The following is a 6,408-nucleotide window of genomic DNA, read 5'->3' as shown; positions in this document are numbered from 1 at the left end:
CAAAAATAAACAAGTGGGACCTAATTAAACTTAACAGCTGTTGCACAGCAAAGGAAACTACAAATAAGGTGATAAGACTACCCTCAGAATGGGAGAAAATAATAGCAAAGGAAACAACTGATAAAGAATTAATTTCCAAAATATACAAGCAGCCCATACAACTCAATACTAGAAAAACAAACAACCCAATCATAAGGTGGGAAAGGGACCTGAAGAGACATTTCTCCAAAGAAGACATACAGATGGCTAACAAGCACATGAAAAGATGCTCAACGTCAGTCATTATTAGAGAAATGCAAATCAAACTACAATGAGACATCACCTCACACCAGTCAGAATGGCCCTCATCAAAAAGTCTACAAACAATAAATGCTGGTGAGGGTGTGGAGAAAACGGAACACTCTTGCATTGCTGGTGGGAATGTAAATTGATACAGCCTCTATGGAAGACGGTATGGAGACTACTTGAAAAGCTAAGAATAAAACCACCATATGACCCAGCAATCCCACTCCTAGGCATATACCCTGAGGAAATCAAAACATGTGAAAAAGACACATGTACCCCAATGTTCACTGCAGCACTATTTACAATAGCTAGGACATGAAAGCAACCTAGATGTCCACCAACAGATGATTAAATAAAGAAGCTGGGTTACATATATACAAGGGAATACTACTCAGCCATAAAAAGGAACACATTTGAATCTGTTCTAATGAGGTGGATGAAACTAGAGCCCATTATACAGAGTGAAGTATGTAAGAAAGAGAAATGTAAGTATCGTATACTGACACATATATATGGTCTCTGAAGAGATGGCACTGATGAATTTATTTTCAGGGCAGCAGTGGAGAAACGGACATGGAGAATAGACCTATGGACACGGTGGGAGGAGAGGAGGGAGAAGGGGAGATGTATGGTGGGAGTAACATAAAAATTTGCAATACTATATGTAAAATAGATACCCAATGGGAATTTGCTGTATGACTCAGAGAACTCAAACAGGGGCTCTGACCGGCTGAAGGGTGGGATGGGGAGGGAGATGGGAGGGAGGTCTGGGAGGGAGAGGACATGGTTGTACCTATAGCTGATTCTTGTTGATCTATGACAGAAAACCACAAAATTCTGTAAAGCAATTATCTTTCAATTAAAAAAAATTTAAATTAATTAGCATACGTATTTTTGGCTGTGCTGGGTGTTTGTTGCTGCGTGTGGGCTTTCTCTAGTTGCGGCCAGCAGGGCCTACTCTTCGTTGTCATGCGTGGGGCTCTCGTTGCAGAGCACTGCCTTGAGGTGCTCAGGCTCAGTAGTTGCAGGAAGCAGGCTCAGTAGTTGTGGCTTGTGTGCTCCCGAGCACAGGCTCAGTTGCTCTGTGGCTTGTGGAATTCTCCCATACTAGGGATTGAATTCACGTCCCCTGCATGGCAGGCAGATTCTTTTCCAGTGTACCACCAGGGAAGTCCATCTCCTCATCGTGTCTTATGACAAAGAGAAGTTTTGATTTTATATACTCCAATTTATTCAAGTTTTCCTTTGTGGTTGGCATTTTTTGTATCTTATTTAAGAAATCTCTTCCTACCTTAGGGCCTTAAAGATATTCTTCTATGTTAATTTACAGAAGATATTATTTTACATTTCACATTTAGATTTATAATTTGTCTGTAAATTGCTTTCAGTGTATGATTTGAGGTAAGGGTCATGAGTCATTTTTTGTTAAATGATATCCAATTGACCTGTAGTCTTTTTCTGAAAAAAGTGTGCTTTTTCCAAGTGTCTCTGAACTATTTCTTCTGTTCCTTGGTCTATTTCTCTCTCCTTGTGCCAGTGTTATAATGATTTAACCACTCTACGTTTATTATATATATTGATATCCGGTAGTGTGAGGCCTCCACTTAGGTTGTTTCCTTCGAGACTGCATTTCCTTTTTCTGAATCATCACATTTCTATAAATATTGGAATCAGTTTATTAGTATCTGTAACAAATCTACTAGGATTTTGATTACAGTTACATTGAATATATCCCAATTAAATACATATCAATATAGGAAGAACTGATATCTTTACAATATTGAGTATTCAAATCTATGAAGAGCATAATCTCTGTTAATTTAGGTCTTTAATTTCATCAAAAGTTTAATAGCTTTCTGTATAGAGGTCTTTTTTTTGTAAGATGTGTTCAAATATATTTTTTGTTATTTTTAAAATGTAATTGACATGTTTTTCTGAATTATATCTTCTATTTATTTATTGCTGACATAGAAATGTAATTGATTTTTGTTAGCTCACATCCCATCCAGTGAAATTCACTTATTAATAAATTCTACTATCCAATAATTTTTGTGAGAATTCTTTGAGATTTTCTCCATGCACCATCATGTTCTCTGTGAATGACAGTTTTATTACTTCTTTTCTAATTCTGATTTTCCCCTTCTATTTATATTATCATCTTGTCTCATTCCAATTATCAAAAGAAATACTTTCACTGTTTTACCATTAATTATGTTTTTTTGTGGGGTTTTGGTAAATACTTATAATGATATAAAGGAGTTTCCTCCTATTACTAGTTTATTGAAGTAGTATCATGAATGAGTATTAAATTTTATTAAATGATTTTCCTATATCTATCAATGTGATCATATCATTTTTTTCTTTTTGCTAATGTGACAAATTTAAATGGTTTGTTTTCAAATATTAAACAGTTTTTTTGTGTTCCTAGAATAAGCTCCCCTTGGTTATATTCCATTACATGTATGTGTGTGTGTATATATATACATATATATATATATATATATATATATATAGAGAGAGAGAGAGAGAGAGAGAGAGAGAGAGAGAGAGTTGGATTAAATTTGCTCATATTTTGCTTAAGATTTTTCACCCCTATGGGAATGAAAGCGAGTGTTCCTTACTTTTCCTGTCTTGTAATATCCTTGTCGGGTTTTGGTTTCATGGTCCTGGCCTTGTAAAGAGTTGAGAATGTTATATCTTTTTCTGTTCTTGAGAAGACTAAGATTGGTTGTTATTTCTTCCTTAATTGTCTAGCAAATTCACTGGTAAAATCATGTGTGTCTGGTGTTTTCTTGGTAAGAAAGTTTTAGATAATAGATTCAACTTTTTAAATGGATGTAGAACTGTTCTCATTTTCTTGGATATAAGTCAGTTTTGGCAAGTTGTAGGTTTTATGGAGTTTGATCATTTTGCTTAAATCATCAGCTGTATTTGAGTCAGACTGTTCACTACATTCATTATCTTTTATAGTGTCTATAGGCTCTGTAGTGGGCGACCCTTAGTTCATTCATGATGATCATAATTTCTAAAAAGGGCTTCTGTCAGTACTGGCACACATAGGCTTGTTTGCCTTTCGTGTGGAATCGACATCGTGATGATGATAATTTCTTTCTTTTTTCTTCTTCTTGATAAGTTTTATTAGGAGAAATTTAATTTTATGTATTATTTTTATTTCATTTCATTATCAATTTCATTAAAATTTTCAAATAGCCAACTTTAGGCTTTGCTGACTTATTTTTATTTTAAATTTTATCTCTGCTCTCATTATTTGCTTACTGCTAGCTTGAGTTTGATTTGTTATTCTCTTAATAGCTGCCTGGGATGGAAACTTATATAACTGATTTTCAACCTTCAAGTTTTTCTTATATTGGCACACATGGCTATGATTTCCTTCCAAGTTTATTTGCTTGGTTAATTTTTTTATGACACAAAAGTTGCCACCTAGGAGTTAAATTCAGTAATGGTATGAAATACAAAATCAACACACAAAAATTAGTTTTTTTTCTGTACACTATGAACAATTTTAAAAGGAAAGTAAGAAAATAATTTCATTTTTAATAATATTAAAATGAATAAAATTCTTAAGAATAAATTTAACCAAGAGATTCACATTGAAGAGCTTAATCATTTATATTTAAAATAATTATTGATTAGAAAGGTCTTTCTTCTGTCATTTAACTATCTTCTGTATGCTTTATACACTTTTCATTCCCGCATTACTGCCCTGACAATTTTTTTGGTTGATTTTTATGTAGGATTATATTCTGATTCCCTTCTTTTCTTTTCTATACATATTTTAGTGATTTTTCAATCTAATCTGAATAGCACCAACGTCTGAGCTTCGTCAGGGATAGTTTTTGTTAATTTTTTTTTTTTTGAATGGGCCATTTTTTCCTGTTTCTTTGTACTTTTTGTGATTTTTTTTGTTGTTGTTGAAAACTGGATATTTGAATATTATAACAGGTTATCTTTGGAAATTAATCTCTCTCCCTTGCCCAGGATTTGCTGGTCTTGATTTTTGAAGCCTCAGCTTACTTTCAGCCAGTGCTTTTACTGAGATTTCCTTGAACACTGAGCACTTAAACAAATACCTTTCCCAATTTTTGCAACTGGCTCTTGCGGGAGTATGCCTTTAACACTTAGCCAGGCCACTTGAAATTCTTCCTCAGCCTGTTACTTCCTGGTTATACTGAGCATATAGATCAGCTAGTGGTAGGATTTTAGGATCTTCCCAGGTCATTCCTGAGCATGCATCTTGTTTAGCTTTCTAAATACCCTAGTGTGCATAAGCACTTTTGAATTTGAGTGCTCTTACTTCCCAGAAAATTTCTCTCTCCAGCTTTTATTTCCAGGCTTTAGAAGGTCTTTTGTGTACCAGCTGTAATCTTTGGCCCCAGGCCATTGCAGGTTATTTATTCACTTTAAAGTGTTTTCAAGCAATGACCACTACTTTGGGTTCCAGCGCTGGCAAGATGAAGACAAGGGCCTTGAATTAGTCCTTCAGCTAGCCCCCAGACAGATTGGAATAGACAAACACAGTGATACCAGATTTCAGGGCTCTTCCCTGGAAATGTGGGCTTCTGTCTGCTGCAGAGTCAGGGAGGGAGTAGGGAAGGGGCAAGTAAAAATGTCATAAAGTTTTCTTACCATTTTTAAGTTGCCTTAAAAAAAAAAATTAAGCATTTGGTTGGTTGCTGTAAATCTTTGACTGTTTTCCAGAATTCTGATAAAGTTGGTGTGATGCCTTCTGTTTGTTTTTTCAGTGATTTGTGGTATGGAATTGGGAGCTATCTACTCTGTATTTTGTTGCTGTTCCTCTCTCCACAAATTTCGATATATATATATTTAAATAAGTTCCCATTCATTTTATTTATTTTTATTTTTGGCTGCACTGGTTCTTCCGTGTGGTACCCAGGGGCTTCTCTCTAGTTACAGCACATGGTCTTCTGTTGCTGTGGAGCTTGAGCTCTAAAGCATGAGGGCATCAGTAGTTACAGCATACGGGCTCTCTAGTTGTGGCACATAGGCTTAGTACCCCCACCGCATGTGGAATCTTAGTTTCCCAAACAGGGACTGAGCCTATGTCCCTGCATTTGAAGGCAGATATATAACCACTGAACCTCCAGGAAGTCTGCAGATTTTTATATGTTAATACAAAAATATATATACACTTTTCAAATATATATATACACACACACTGTTCAAACATATGTATACATATGTATGAAAAAATATATGTACTTTTATTTTGAAGTAGATTAACAGAAGAGTGCAAGGAAACATGCAGGGAAGTTACATACATCCTTTTCCTATTCTCCCCCAAAGTTATTAATAACATCTCATGGAAGTATAGTACAATATCAAAACCAAGAAGCTGACACTTGAAGGAACTATTTTCTCCCTCTATCCCTAATTCCTGGCAACCACTAATCTCTTCTCCTTCTCTGTAATTACTTTATTTCATCACCTGGTAGCTCGATGGTAAAGAATCCACCTGCAACGCAGAAGACCTGGATGTGATCCCTAGGTCCGGAAGAGCCCCTGGAGAAGGGGATGGCTACCCACTCCAGTATTCTTGCCTGGAGATTTCCATGAACAGAAGGAATCTGGTGGGCTACCATCCAGGGGGTCGCAAAATCAGATGCAACTGAGCTATGAGATATTTCATTAATGCTACATAATTGGAATCAAGCAATAATTCATGTAATTCTTTCGGGATTGTTTTTTTCACCCAGCATAATTTCCATGAAGTTTATCTAAGCTGTTGAGTATCAATATATATATTTTTAAATTGCTGAGTAGTATTGAGCCGGGAAGGAAGAGGGGAAGATACAACTTTTTAAAGAATGACATAGATGTTATGGATCAGACAAAAACTGGTTAGAACCTACTAGGCCCAAGATGGTGGAAGATTCAACTTCCAGTAGACCTTGACCCTCACTGTAATACATTAGTGTGCTAAATGACAGGCATACAGTACAGATGCTGTGACAGTTCTGAGGCCAATCATAAAAGGTTGAGGAGTAGGCTGTAGCCCAGTTCCTGGAAATTTCCATCTCTTTTCCCAAATAGCTGGAATAATCCTCCCACTCATTAGCCTATGAAATTACCAAGCCCATAAAA

This window comes from Capra hircus, chromosome 10 (assembly GCF_001704415.2).
Source record: "Capra hircus breed San Clemente chromosome 10, ASM170441v1, whole genome shotgun sequence".
Lineage (NCBI taxonomy): Eukaryota > Metazoa > Chordata > Mammalia > Artiodactyla > Bovidae > Capra > Capra hircus.
Note: the sequence above shows the minus strand (reverse complement) of the source record.